The sequence below is a fragment of the Phyllobates terribilis genome, unplaced genomic scaffold (genome assembly GCF_046119375.1).
Source record: "Phyllobates terribilis strain yellow unplaced genomic scaffold, ASM4611937v1 Scaffold_5__5_contigs__length_657084704, whole genome shotgun sequence".
NCBI classification, from domain to species: domain Eukaryota; kingdom Metazoa; phylum Chordata; class Amphibia; order Anura; family Dendrobatidae; genus Phyllobates; species Phyllobates terribilis.
Genome location: NW_027362765.1, coordinates 598,349,962 through 598,364,144, shown reverse-complemented (window position 1 = coordinate 598,364,144; position 14,183 = coordinate 598,349,962). Strand labels below are relative to the sequence as shown.

Sequence of the window (14,183 nt, the reverse complement as noted above, 5' to 3'; positions counted from 1 at the left end):
GACAGAGACTTCGCTCCACGCTCTCCTGTACTCTCCGGTACTGCTGCTGCCTCTCTGTGTCCCAGTCTGTTTCTGGTGAAGTGTCCTCGGGTGTCAGGACTCCCATTTCCAGGTCAACAGGTAACTTACCAGGTCTTGCCCTCATTAGGTAAGCCGGGGTACAGTTGGTGGAACCTACCGGGATGTGGTTGTATAGGTCCACCAGATCGGGCAACTTCTCAGGCCACAGACTGCGTTCTTCCAGGGGCAACGTTTTTAGAAGATCCATTACCACCTGGTTCATTTTCTCACAAAGTCCATTAGTTTGCGGATGGTAGGGTGTCGTCCTTATCTTCCGGCAGCCATACAGATTGCAGAATTCCTGGAAGACCTCCGCTTCAAAGGCAGGTCCCTGGTCCGTCAGCACTTGGTCCGGGTACCCGTGTGGACGGCAAAAGTGCTGCTGGAAGGCTCTAGCTGCTGTTTGAGCCGTTAAGTCCTTGACGGGGACGACAACCAGAAACCGGGAGTAATGATCCACGATGGTTAACGCGTAGACGTAGCCACTTCTGCTTGGGGTCAGTTTTACATGATCCAAGGCTACCAGTTCCAACGGTTGCCGGGTGACGATGGACTGCAGGGGAGTCTTCTGGCTGGCACGGTCCTTCCTTCTCAGGTTGCACGGGCCACAGTCTCTGCACCACTTCAGTTGACGCGCCCCCTGGGCCATGTTCAAGAGACACCCGGAGCCGGATCTGGATAGGGGTAGTAGTCCTTGTGGCGGTGACCCGGTCCGTGCCCAGGGTGGTCAAACTAAGTGTGTGGCAGTCTTTGTAGATGTTGTTTGAGTGTCGACTACGCCACCCGTTGATTGCGGCTAGGAGGCCGCCGCTGCAGAGCAGACCGCTGAGGCCGGTGGTAGGTTTGTGCAGCAAGGATGGTATAACCCCCAACGGGAGGGGTATGGCCTCAGGGCAGCAGATGTGGAAGTTGGTGGTTGTGATGGTGCAGCAAGGAAGCTCAGAGACAGGTGATGCAGTTTCAGGGTTTTTACTCACAGGTGTTGCTCCGGTCACTCCGGCCTTGAGTGACCACCCGAGCCGTGCTGCGTCCACCAGGTGTGGGACTCGGCCAACTCCCAGGCAATCCAGAGCGTGGTCCTGAGCTCCCTTCTATCTCTCTCTCTGCTGGCCGTTCCCACCAGGGATCCACCTTTGTCCGGCTCCCTCGGGCCTCTTGGTGGTAAAACCTTCTCTGGCTTTCCTGACCCTATTCGTGGTGTGCCTTCCTGGTGGATGTGGTGAGGGTCGTGGCAAAACTTAACCACGACCTCCGGTTCCTGGCTAAGGATCATTAGCCTCTGCCAGTTAGGGTTCCGGTACCCGTTTCTGCCAACCCTTCACCCTTTTGGTTTACTTCTGGGATCTCAGGGTTCCCTCTTGTCTTGTGTCTCTGGGCCTTTCTTCCTCCTTCTCTCCACTACAGGCCTGGCCCTGGAGCTGGGCCCAGCCGGAGCCACAGCTCCCTGTCAGCCCTCCTGGCTGAGCTCCTCTGCTCTGCTCCTCCTCAGTCTGACTGACCCTGTCCTAAGATGGTGCCCACCATATATACTCCCTCTATGTGTGAGCCCAGGTGACTAGCACCCAATGGGCTCCTACCTCTATGCCCAGAGTCCCTCCCCTATCTGCCCCTACACTACTGGGATGTTCCTCCCCCCCTCCCACTCCAGCCAGGGACAGACGCTGTCGTACCTGCACATCTAATTGGTGGGAGTACCGCAGTTCTGTCCCCCGGAAATGGGATGAGTGTAGTGCATGCAGCTGTCTGAGCTCAGTCCCACACTCCATCCTTACCCGGGAGTGGAATACCACACCTCTGGAGTGAGGTGCAATACCCCTGTAGCAGCCGAGTCCTCAGGGTGCTACATTCCCCCCTGGTAAATCACAGCACGTCCTCGGGCTGTAAAAGAATAAAAACATACCAAAACATACAAACTTTTTAAAACATACACTAACATATAAAACATTATAAACACATATAATATGACAGGTAACTTCTCATATATTATTTTAGCAATATAACTTTTGATATAAAACTTTTCATATAAAATGTTCTTAAGCTTCTGGCCACTGTGCAAATTGTGACCAGGTAAAGGGCCACAGTCACTAGAAGAAAACAGCAGTTTTCCTATAAAACCGGTAGGGGGCGCCTTGGGAAGCGCAACTATGTACAGGTTATGGCCGCTCTCAGTCCTCGGCCAGGTAGAGGGAAAGAACGACCGCTCTCAGTCCTCGGTCAGTGGGGATAAGGGATGGCTGCTCACAGTCCTCAGCCTGTGGGGAAAAGGGATGGCTGCTCACAGTCCTCAGCCTGTGGGGAAAAGGGACACACAGGTAACAGTTCACACTAGTCCCAACGGGGACCACACTTCACTTAGCAGCAATTCACATAACAGTTCTTGTAACAGTTCTCATACCCCGACGGGTAACTTTATACAGTTCTCTTTACCGTTCAGTGGTAACGATGCCCTCCTGCTCCTTCCTGAAGGTAATTTTCAGACCCGTCCGGGTCCTCTTGTTCTCCTCCATACCGCAGCTCTTCTTCCGTCAATCGGTGCACATGAAGGGCGTACGGTCCTTTGGCACACTGATGCCGGGTGAAGGTGACCTCGTCACCCAGGTAAAGGTCACGACCACGGTGTCCCTCCGGCAGATGAGACTCGACATCCCTGCGGGTGACAAAGACGTTTCCGGGGGTTCTGTGATCCCTGATAAAGCCCCAACCGTGCTCCAGTTGGAACTTGATGACAGTCCCGGTGGCGCGGGGACCGTGGGCCGCACGGCGGTCTCGCCGGGTCCGGCTTTTCTGCTCTGCGCTCTGGACCTGCAGCCGCTCCTCGCGGATCCGCCTCTCTCGCCGTTCCCTCTGAAAGACCTCCAGCTGCTGACGGCAGCACTCCGCACGCTGGGCTGCGGCCGCCCGGGTCTCTTGGGTGAACCCCATGAGGTTTTCACCGGTGGGGTCCCATTCGAACTGCGCCTCCTCCAACGGGAGTGGGGTTATCTTGGCGGGCGCCGGAGCCGGGATCAGGGGCTCACATAGGGGTCTTTCCTTCCGGAGTCGGAGATTGAGGTACTCCGGTGGCCACTCAAAGGGCTGCCCATCCGGGCAAGTATGTTGCGTGAACAGGTCTTCACCCAAGGGTAGCACAGTGGAGGTTGAGGGCGCGGTGGTGGTAGCGGCGCCCGGATGCACCAGGCCTTGCGACCAGGCCGGTGGCACCCTAAAGGTGAAGGGCACTGTGGAGACGGCGGCGCCCGGGGGTACTCGGCCTTGCGACCAGGCCGGTGGCGTTTCCTGCTTGGCCGCGCTCAGGGTCAAGGCGTGTGACGTCACAAGGGGCGTGGCCGCGGCTCCTGCAGCTTGAGGCCTAGTTTGGAGCGGTGGCGGTGCAGCAACGGGCACGGTAAGGGGAATTTTGGGCTCTGCGACGGGGAGCTGGGGCAGGCTCACGGCTACTAGGCCTGGGGTGGTGACGTCCCCTTTACCTGCTTCCATCTCTTCAGCTCCTTCCACGGCGTCGTCTCCGGCCTTCGTCCCTCCTGCACCATCCTCAGAGGCAGACAGACTCCTCGTCCCGGGTGGCGTTCTTTGCTGGCGGGTTCCAGCCTGCAGGGCCATTTCTCTGCTCCACTCGGCCAGCACTTCTTGCTGCACTCGGGCCATCTTCCGAGCCAAGCCCTCCAGCGCGGTCTGTCCATGCTCCCGATCTTTGGGGAGCTGTGCCAGGATCTCCACCAGGCCTTCTGGGGTGGCGGCCTGCAACAGGCTCCTGACCAGAGGGTCGGTGCTGCCTGACTCTCCCTCCATCTCCGGGTGCGATCTTTCCAGACTCCTCCAGGCTGCACCCATCCTCTCTCTTTTGTTCCTGATCCGCCCATCCTGAGAGCGGTCCTGGGGCAACTTGGTGATTGTCAGTTCCAGGGGCAGCCCTCTCACGCTGATGGACATTTCTACCATTGCAGTCTCTGCTGGTGGGGGCGGTTTCCGCTTTTGGCGCCATTCCTGGACCTGGCCCACGATGGGAGGTGGCCTCTTGCCACCCTCTGGCACGCCCATAATGGCGTCCGCTCTGCCAGGGCGGGAAATCGTCTCAGATGGCGGGAATCGTCTCCTAATGGCGGGAAACTCCGTGGATGGAGGGAAAAGGCTGCAGATGGCGGGCAAACGGCGGGAATCTTCACCACAGGTAAGTTTGAAAAGTCTCTTTTTCAGGCACGCAGTACCCGGTGGTTGCGGGCACGAAATCCTGCCGACTACGCCAAAGTTGACGCGCCCCCTGGGCCATGTTCAAGAGACACCCGGAGCCGGATCTGGATAGGGGTAGTAGTCCTTGTGGCGGTGACCCGGTCCGTGCCCAGGGTGGTCAAACTAAGTGTGTGGCAGTCTTTGTAGATGTTGTTTGAGTGTCGACTACGCCACCCGTTGATTGCGGCTAGGAGGCCGCCGCTGCAGAGCAGACCGCTGAGGCCGGTGGTAGGTTTGTGCAGCAAGGATGGTATAACCCCCAACGGGAGGGGTATGGCCTCAGGGCAGCAGATGTGGAAGTTGGTGGTTGTGATGGTGCAGCAAGGAAGCTCAGAGACAGGTGATGCAGTTTCAGGGTTTTTACTCACAGGTGTTGCTCCGGTCACTCCGGCCTTGAGTGACCACCCGAGCCGTGCTGCGTCCACCAGGTGTGGGACTCGGCCAACTCCCAGGCAATCCAGAGCGTGGTCCTGAGCTCCCTTCTATCTCTCTCTCTACTGGCCGTTCCCACCAGGGATCCACCTTTGTCCGGCTCCCTCGGGCCTCTTGGTGGTAAAACCTTCTCTGGCTTTCCTGACCCTATTCGTGGTGTGCCTTCCTGGTGGATGTGGTGAGGGTCGTGGCAAAACTTAACCACGACCTCCGGTTCCTGGCTAAGGATCATTAGCCTCTGCCAGTTAGGGTTCCGGTACCCGTTTCTGCCAACCCTTCACCCTTTTGGTTTACTTCTGGGATCTCAGGGTTCCCTCTTGTCTTGTGTCTCTGGGCCTTTCTTCCTCCTTCTCTCCACTACAGGCCTGGCCCTGGAGCTGGGCCCAGCCGGAGCCACAGCTCCCTGTCAGCCCTCCTGGCTGAGCTCCTCTGCTCTGCTCCTCCTCAGTCTGACTGACCCTGTCCTAAGATGGTGCCCACCATATATACTCCCTCTATGTGTGAGCCCAGGTGACTAGCACCCAATGGGCTCCTACCTCTATGCCCAGAGTCCCTCCCCTATCTGCCCCTACACTACTGGGATGTTCCTCCCCCCCTCCCACTCCAGCCAGGGACAGACGCTGTCGTACCTGCACATCTAACTGGTGGGAGTACCGCAGTTCTGTCCCCCGGAAATGGGATGAGTGTAGTGCATGCAGCTGTCTGAGCTCATTCCCACACTCCATCCTTACCCGGGAGTGGAATACCACACCTCTGGAGTGAGGTGCAATACCCCTGTAGCAGCCGAGTCCTCAGGGTGCTACACATGTGTCATAATGGGCTCCTGGCTTTTATCTGGCAGTGCTGCAGAAGTCAGCTTCAGTCTGTAGGGAGCCTACAGACTGGGAAACAGGGGAGACTGCTGCTCATTTTTTCATTAATTATTTATCCTCTCTACACCCCCCACCCCAGACTCCAGAAATTCATATTCAGAAACCGGGACATTATTTTCAAGCACTTTACAATATTCCTTGATTTCTTCATCAGTAGCAACATTATATTTACTAAACAAAGCCTCATAAAATCCAGTTATTCCCTTTACCATATCTTCCCCATGCAACTCACCTTCAGATGAAAAAATTGAAGTAAAAACCCCTTTATTATTAAAACTCTTCTTGAAAACATATCTTGAACACTGTTCATTTTCTTCTAAGTGCCTCACCTTGGACTGAAACACAATTTACTTCCCCCTTTCCATCATCCCTTTCTTTATCCCTTCCTTAACCTTTTTCAACTCCTCTTCTACCCCAATACCCAAACCTCTAAATTTATTTAAAGTGTCAAGCCTCCTCACCAAAGCCGCCTCCTCTTCTCTCTTCTTTCTAGCTCTTTCATATCCCACTCTCTTGAAATAAGTAGCAAATTTCCCTTTAGCCCAATCCCACCATGACAAAATATTACTAAAATCTTTCTGCTTGACAAGACAATGATTAAAAAGACTCTTAAAACCCTCACCCACCTCTTCTTCTTGTACGAAGTCAGTGTTAAGCTTCCACAGACCCCTGCTAAAAGAAACCAAATCCATTATACTAAACTCCGCCCTCACCATCTTGTGATCAGAAAAGGTATTTGCCATATGACTACACTTAATAATCTTCAACCCTTCAGACGCCAAAATAAAATCTATTCTAGATTTACACACACCGCTCTCTGCTATATATGTATATTTTTCATCAACCTTAACCAAAGTACCTGAATCCTGATGCCTAACATTCTGTATTACGTCATTTAATAACTTAGAGGAAATATCCAGTCGGACCTCTGAGGAACTCTCCCTATCCGACACCGATCTTATACAATTAAAATCCTCTGCAATCACTGTAAAAACCCGACCTGGCATAAAAAATTTCAACTTTTCAAAAAAGGATACCCGTGCCTGTTTCTCAGCTTCCGCATATATATTAAAAATCCTTCCCCTCTCCCCCAAAAAATCAAACTCCAGAATAATAAAATGACCCGGTACAATAATCCTGAAATCCTGCACATCAATATTACTATTTCTAAGCAAAAAACCCACCCCCTCATTACTACTGCTTGAACTTGGGGACCAAAAGGACTTACCGTGTTTCCATTCATTCTCTAGGTGATCCCTTTAAAGCACACTCTTGTAAACATATTATATCAGCATTTGTTCTACTCAGAAAATCAAAAATGGCCGCCCTTCTATTTTCTGCCCCTATACTTCTAACATTCAAGGATGCTATAATCAAACTCATAATGAAAAAAGAGATAACAAATCTCCATCTCTTATCCATCAGAATCATGTTTTCTTAACAAACTGACTTGTATCCTGAAATTTTTCCACAACCTGAGCTTCTAAATATACATGGACAGGAGAGCCAGGGACCCCGTGTCCCCGTGTGCCCACTGAAAACAAGATATTATCTGCAGATAAAACACCATAAGGGTTAGGGTGTTCAAACCTAGGTCTCTTGGAGACACCTCCGGCCCCTACTCCAAACCCAACTCTAAAGAGGAACCCTGTCTGTGCCCGGGAGTCAGATCATCATCCGACTCACCAGGCTCAAACCCTGGTGCACTAATCAGACTCAAGACACTGCCCTCCAGCTCACCAACCACATTACTCATTGCACCCAACAAAACCTCCATCCCAGAAACCACTTCTGCCAAATGACTAATTCACCCACTTATGGCCCCACCCGGAGTCTCCTACAGGGAGTGTTCAAACTCATCTTCCAGAGTAGTATCCATGTGGTCTGACTCACTCTCCCCACTGTCGGAAGGGAGCCCCACTACTGCGGCATCCACTACCCCAGGTTGTACCAGTTGTTGGTTAACTCCCACTTCACCTGACTCAGATGATGTACTCCCAACACCTGTTTTCCTCTGCCTCATTTTCACCTCAGACTCCTCCACATTCAACTCCTTCCCCCTCCCACCACCATTTTGTAACACATGTGCATAAGAAAAAAGACTATTCCCATCCATAACAGGACAATTCCTAGCAAAATGCCCTGCCAGACCACACAAGTCACAAACCCTAACATGTGGACATTAGCCTGGCTTATGACCAGGGATTCCACAGTTCCTGCAAACAACACCCCTGTCACATTTATGCCATGTGTGCCCATATTGACCTCAGTGCCGACAAAACTCCATCTGTCCTTAAAAGAAGCAAAAACCCCTTTCTCACCGATGGAAAAGGACGCTGGGGAGCACTTGTATCCACACAGGCTACTTTCTTCCTTCTTGAAAATCACAAAATAAAGTCTCTTCCAACTGGGCATTCCCCAAAAGTTTTTAATTTTCTCTCCCCCTTCAATATGTTCACAAAAGCGACTCAAATAAGCAGAAATTAAAGCGTCATTCATTCTGGGATTATTCATGTGAACAATCAATTTCTTTTTAACTTGTTTAAACAAAGTCTGAACCTATATCTCATCCTAAATAGGGTTATCACTATCTTCAATCTTCTTACCCGCATTCATACAGTCCACTTCATTAAACAAGGTGAGATCATATATACCTTGACTTGGAAAATCCTGTAGGCAATTCACATCTTCCACTTTAAGATTCAAAATCCCAAAGATAACCTCCTCCACGATATTCTTCGTCCCTACTTCTGTCTTGAAACCAGGCAAAACCTGAAATCGGATTGTATCCTTGGCTCCTTGAACCGACATCTTTATTGAATCTTCGCGCCTCGGAAATCGCCGACTTGTTTACCCAGGGTCCCCACAAGGAGGACCCCGGGAATCCCATTGACAAAGACCCAGCCGAATTCCCCCAACCAGATCTTTGCCAAAAGGCCGAGAAGCGATTACCTGAATTGGTTTTGGCCTATGGCTGCACCCTGGCCCCAAGAAGGCACCCATTGTAGGGATAGGGACAAAGAATCCCCTTAGGAAGACATGTTGTTCATCAATAGACACCTTAAAACCCACAAATATACTGCTTGTTGCAGATGCACCCCACAAGTTTTTAATCTGCATAAGTCCACCTATTTTCACACATTCTCCCCCCCCCCAATGTCCCACGTGCCTCAAGACCAGGGGGGGGGGTAGAGAGGATAACTAATTAATGAACAAACAAGCAGCGTTCCCCCCTGCTTCCCAGTCTGTAAGCTCCCTACAGACTGAAGCTGGCTGCTGCAGCACTGCCAGATAACAGCCGGGAGCCAACTATGACATGTGCAATGTCTGTTCCATTCTTGCATTCTTGCATTATTCCATTGTCCCATTGTTCCATTGCCCCCTAACAATGGGACAATGGAAAAAAGCAAGAATGGAAGAATGGAATAGACATTGCAGGTGTCATAATGGGCTCCTGGCTTTCACCTAGCTGTGCTGCAGCAGCCAGCTTCAGTCTGTAGGGAGCCTACAGACTGGGAAGCAGGGGGGGATTCTGCTCGTTTATTCAATAATTAGTTACCCTCTCTAACCCCCACCCATCCCGGTCTTGAGGCGCGTGGGACATTAGGAGGGAGAGGAGAGGAGAATGTGTGAAAATAGGTGGACGAATAGGGGAGTATCAGATATTAAACTGATATGAAAAGAAACTACACTTGATCTTAGCCAAAAGGCCGAGAAGCGATTACCTGAATTGGTTTTGGCCTATGGCTGTACCCTGGCCCCACACATTCTCCCCCCCCCAATGTTCCATGTGCCTTAAGACTGGGGGGGTGGGTAGAGTGGATAACTAATTAATGAACAAACGAGCAGCAGTCCCCCCTGCTTCTCAGTCTGTAGGCTCCCTACAGACTGAAGTTGGCTACTGCAGCACTGCCAGATAAAAGCCTGGAGCCCATTATGACACGTGCAATGTCTGTTCCATTCTTGCATTATTCCATTGTCCCATTGTTCCATTGTTCCATTGTCCCCTAACAATGGGACAATGGAATAATGCAAGAATGGAAGAATGGAAGAGACATTGCACGTGCCATAATGGGCACATGGCTGTTATCTTGCTATGCTGCAGCAGCCAGCTTCAGTCTGTAGGGAGCCTATAGACTGGGAAGCAGGGGGGACAGCTGCTCGTTTGTTAAATAATTAGTTACCCCCTCTACCCCCCACCCTTCCCGGTCTTGAGGCGCGTGGGACATTAGGGAGGAGAGGAGAATGTCTGAAAATAAATGGACGTATAGGAGACGTATCAGATATTAAACTGATAAGAAAAGATACTACACTTGATCTTAGCCAAAAGGCCGAGAAGCGATTACCTGAATTGGTTTTGGCCTATGGCTGCACCCTGGCCCCAAGAAGGCACCCATTGTAGGGATAGGGACAAAGACTCCCCTTAGGAAGACATGTTGCTCATCAATAGACACCTTAACATCCACAACTATTCTGCTTGTTGCAGATGCACCCCACACGTTTTTAATCTGCATAAGTCCACCTATTTTCACACATTCCCCCCACCCTCCAATGTCCCATGTGCCTCAAGACCGGGGGGTAGAGAGTATAACTAATTAATGAACAAATGAGCGGCGGTCCCCCCTGCTTCCCAGTCTGTAGGCTCCCTACAGACTGAAGCTTCATGCTGCAGCACTGCCAGATAACAGCCAGGAGCCCATTATGACATGTGCAATGTCTGTTCCATTCTTCCATTCTTGTATTATTCCATTGTCCCATTGTTCCATTGCCCCCTAACAGTGGGACAATGGAATAATGCAAGAATAGAAGAATGGAACAGACATTGCACGTGTCATAATGGGCTCCTGGCCTTTATCTAGCTGTGCTGCAGCAGCCAGCTTCAGTCTGTAGGGAGCCTACAGACTGGCAAGCAGGGGGGACTGCTGCTCATTTGTTCAATAATTAGTTACCCTCTCTACAACCCACCCTTCCCGGTCTTGAGGCGCGTGGGACATTAGGTGGGAGAGGAGAGGAGAATGTGTGAAAATAGTTGGACGTGTAGGGGACGTATCAGATATTAAACTGATAAGAAAAGATAAGGCTTCACAAAATTTTTATTAACGTGAAATTCAAAACAAACAGTTAAACAACAAACAATGATACATTAATACAGAACCGAATTCCATACATAAAAACCCCATATACGATTTGCATCCCTTTTCCCCATATACTTCATGTCTCTCAAATAATAAACATACATCTCACTAAATGCAATCTTGATACAATCTTTAACAGAAATAGTGTCATGTTTAAAAAGTAAAAGATTCCGGATAGCATTTTTAACACAGTTTATCATACTCCAACATACACAATATTGCTGCGGGAATGGGCATTTAAACAAACCATACAACACATATTCATGATTAAAATCCCTCAAACCACAAGTCCATTTAAAAAGTATACCAATTTTTCTCCATATTTCCTGTGCAAAAGTGCAATTCCACATAAGGTGCAAAACAGTCACATCAATGCCACAAGAAGTCCTAGGGCACTTTGCCCTTGCCACCAAGCCTCTAATGTGCTGGAATTCTCTAGTGGGGAGGCACTGGTGGACTACCATCCATGCAACATCTTTATGGCCATTGGCCAGAAACTTTCCGAAAACGTTCCTCCAGACTTGTTTGGATCTGCCAGCTGAGAAGTTCATCACAGAAGTAACATCTTCATCCTTCCTTAAATGTGTGGAGAGCTTTTTACGATCCTTAAGCAAATCCATATCCAAGTTCCCAAGGTCATGGGTCCTAATAGTCTTTTCTAAAATAGCATAATGCTTGGGCGGACATAAAAGAACGGGCATGGTCAAAGAGAGCTTGTACCACCTTTTAAAAATCATACCAGTATACTTTAAGAAAAACTTCAAAACACTATCAAAATTAAGGTGCTTAAAACAGAAACAAAAATAATTTAAATAAAAATACATATTTAAATTAGGAACATCTTTCCCACCATTCTTTCTACTCTTATGCATTATTTCACGTTTAAGTTTCTCCATTTTGGAATTCCATATAAACAAAAAAATACATATAGTCATTTTCTTAATCAAGAAAATGGAAGGAGGATAAACCATTGCGACAAATAACATAAGAGGTAACAAAACAGTCTTAACAATTAAAATCTTCCCTTCTATCGTTAATGATCCTAATCCCCAGAAAGATGTTTTCTTTGACATTTTCTCCAAAACAGTTTCCCAACTAAGCTTGCCATCGTTCTCCTTATTAAAGAAAATTACCAAAATTTTCATTTTGTCTCATTTTTACCGTTATCTGAGGTAGTTGGACGGTATCCCAGTTGACAATAATCAAATATTCAGTTTTATTAAAATTCAGTTTAAAACCAGATGCCTGACTAAAAAACTCTGTGCACCTCACCGCCCTCCGGAGGGAAGCAGGGTCTGTGCACACAACTGTCACGTCATCCATATAACCGAATACTTTAATTTGAATTCCACCTCCACACGGAATAGGAACCCCTCTGATCACCTTGTCCCTTCGTAAAGAACACAGGAGAGGTTCCATGGCACAGATAAACAACAACGGCGACAGAGGGCATCCCTGCTTCACTCCAGACTCCAAAAGCACTCCATCTGATAAAAAACCATTAACAGAGATTTGACTAAAACAATCTTTATATAAAAGCATAATACAATCTAAAAACACATTAGGGATAGCCATTATCTGTAAAACATTTAAAAGAAATTTATGAGAAACCCTATCAAAAGCTTTCTCAAAGTCTAATTTTAAAAGAGCAAGGTTTCGATCCCGATTCCTAGAGTACCAGATTACATCACGTATCACATTAAGAACTTCAGCTATACTTCTGCCTGGTACACCGCACATTTGCTCTGGTCGGATCAACTTGGCTATTACTGCTTTTAGACAATTTGCGATAATTTTAGCTAGTACCTTGTAGTCTGTGTTAAGGAGAGTTATAGGTCTCCAATTCACCAATTCCTTCCGATCTCCTTTTTTATAAATCAGAGACTCCACTCCCCTCCTCCATGACCACGGCAACTGTTTACAAATAAAAATGTGACACCCCAGGGGTCTGGTTGCCACAGTGATAGAGATATTATGTCTGAGAGCAGGTGGGAGGTCCTTTGGTCAGGGATCCTGTGCATGCCACACCTCCTGCCCAGTCTTGGGAGGGGAAGAACTTCCCCTGTATAAACCCGGGGCTGAGGCAGGGTGAGTCAGACAAGGAGAGTGGAGAAGAGAAGCAGCATAGGAAACAGCAGAGTTACAAGGAGTCAGGGGCTGGCAGCTACAGAGCTCGCCCTGACTAAGAAGATTCTTTACCGGACCCGGAGTCCGAGGCTGTGGGGACTAACTCTTACCCAGCAGCAGAATCCGTCGGGCAGGGGATTTCAGGTCCTCTGGCCCAGAAGCCCGAAGGCACGGTCACACGCGTGGGACCAGCACCGCCATCGTGGAGCGGAAGCCATTAGAAGGCCCCGAGTCACCGGCCATACGGGTGAGCACCACACGGTACACTCAGGGACGTGGGCTACTTACATCAGCTTCTAGCAAGGTAGCCAGAAGAGTACAGTCAGTTTGGGAGGCCTACAACTACGCCTGGCCAGGGGAGATCCCATCTGCTCAAAGACTGACCAGGCCCCGTTTGCTAGCAAGTACTCCGGGAGGGTCTGTCGTTGTTACCAGTAAAGACCCTGAACTACACCGTACCGTCTCTGAGTGGTTCCTGCTACCCCCATCATCCACGTCGGCTGCCCTGAGGCCATACCCCTCCCGTTGGGGGTTATACTATCACGCTGCACAATCCTACCACCGGCCTCAGCGGTCTGCCCTGCAGCAGCAGCTTCCTGGCTGCACTCAACGGGTGGCGTAGTCATCAACCATCTACTGCTAGTATATCGCCGCGCAGTTTGACTCCCTGGGCACGGACCGGGTCGCCGCCACGAGATTACAACCCTCAAGAGATCCGGCTCCGGGTAAGCTCCCGCGTGCGCAACGCAGCGCGACACAGGCCCAGGGGCGCGTCAACTTTGGCGTAGTCGGCAGGATCTCGTGCCCGCAACCACCGGGTACTGCGTGCCTGAAAAGCAAAGACTGTTCAAACTTGCCAGTGGTGAAGGTTTCCCGCCATCCGGCGCCATCTTCTACCTTCTTCCCGCCATCCGCGAAGTTTTCCCGCCATCCGGCGCCATCTTCGACCTTCTTCCCGCCATCCGTGGAGTTTTCCCGCCATTGGACGCCATCTTGAGGACGCCGCGCGGGAAGAAGAGGGGCGTGGACTCCGAAAGCGCGCGAGAACTGAAGCCCCGCCTCACGTCCGGACGTTGCGTAAGGTCCTGGAAGGAGCCCAGCAGACGCCGACATCACAGGAGCGCGACGGAAGGTCCTCAACCCTGACGATCCACTGCGGAGCCGCGGCCTACGGAAGAGGATCATCGCAAGGTAGGCCACGGTCCACTAGGGGGGAGGAAGATGTCGGATACGGAGGAGAGCTTCACTGCCTCAACCCCCGCCAGCGCTACCGCTGCTGCAGTTATGCCCTTCACCATGCCCTATATCCCGGGAGCAGCTTGGCTACCCC

The 14,183-nt window shown here is 50.3% G+C and overlaps 2 non-coding genes across 2 annotated transcripts; both read right to left on the bottom strand.

Moving 5' to 3' along the window:
* Window positions 1–9,115: 9,115 nt before the first annotated feature.
* Window positions 9,116–9,313, bottom strand: LOC141150932 (U2 spliceosomal RNA). Its single transcript, XR_012246956.1, has one exon. It is a non-coding gene; the product is annotated as a U2 spliceosomal RNA (small nuclear RNA).
* A 421-nt stretch (window positions 9,314–9,734) lies between these two features.
* On the bottom strand, window positions 9,735–9,934 carry LOC141150848 (U2 spliceosomal RNA). The gene has a single exon (XR_012246940.1). It is a non-coding gene; the product is annotated as a U2 spliceosomal RNA (small nuclear RNA).
* Window positions 9,935–14,183: the final 4,249 nt, after the last annotated feature.